General features: G+C 51.3%; 1 pseudogene; it reads left to right on the top strand.

The window, feature by feature from the left end:
• The window catches only part of LOC116537921, a 1,794-nt pseudogene extending 1,350 nt beyond the window's left edge, over positions 1-444 (top strand).
• The last annotated feature ends 268 nt before the right edge of the window (positions 445-712 follow it).

Genomic DNA, 712 nt, shown 5'->3' with positions numbered 1-712 from the left:
AGGAGAAGGAGAAGGAGAAGGAGAAGGAGAAGGAGAAAGAAGGAGAAGGAGAAGGAGCACAAGCACACACTGGCCCAAGACACTGCAACTTTGGAGGCAGCCAGAACATCCTGGAAGAGCACCCCCAGGAGAAACAAGCTTGACCACTGTGCCAACAGCAAGTGTCCGCTGACCACTGAGTCCGCCGTGAAGAAGCTAGAAGACAACAGCACACTTGTGTTCATTGTGGATGTTAAAGCCAACAAGCACCACCTCAAGCGGGCTGTGAAGAAGCTCTGTGACACTGATGTGGCCAAGGTCAGCACCCTGATTCGGCCTGATGGAGAGAAGAAGGCGTATTTCCACTGGCTCCTGAGGTCCATGCTTTACATGGTCAACAAAATTGGGATCATCTCAACTGCATCCTGCTGGATAACATCTCTTTTCAGCAGAAAGAAAAATTAAATTATTAAAAAGCTCTTGCAGACTGGGTGCGGTGGCTCACACCTGTCATCCTAGCACTTTAGGATGCCAGGGCGGGTGGATCACCTGCGGTCAGGAGTTTGAGATCAGCCTGGCCAACATGGTGAAACACTGTCTCTACTAAAAATACAAAAGTTAGCTGGGCACAGCGGTGTGCACCTGTAGTCCCAGCTAGTCGGGAGGCTGAGGCAGAAGAATCGCTTGAACCGGGAGATGGAGGTGGCAGTGAGCCAAGATGGTGCCACTGCAT

This window comes from Sapajus apella, unplaced genomic scaffold (genome assembly GCF_009761245.1).
Source record: "Sapajus apella isolate SASKATOON/1434 unplaced genomic scaffold, GSC_monkey_1.0 scaffold114, whole genome shotgun sequence".
Classification (NCBI taxonomy): Eukaryota; Metazoa; Chordata; class Mammalia; order Primates; family Cebidae; genus Sapajus; species Sapajus apella.
Note: the sequence above shows the minus strand (reverse complement) of the source record. Positions and strands in the feature narration are given on the sequence as shown.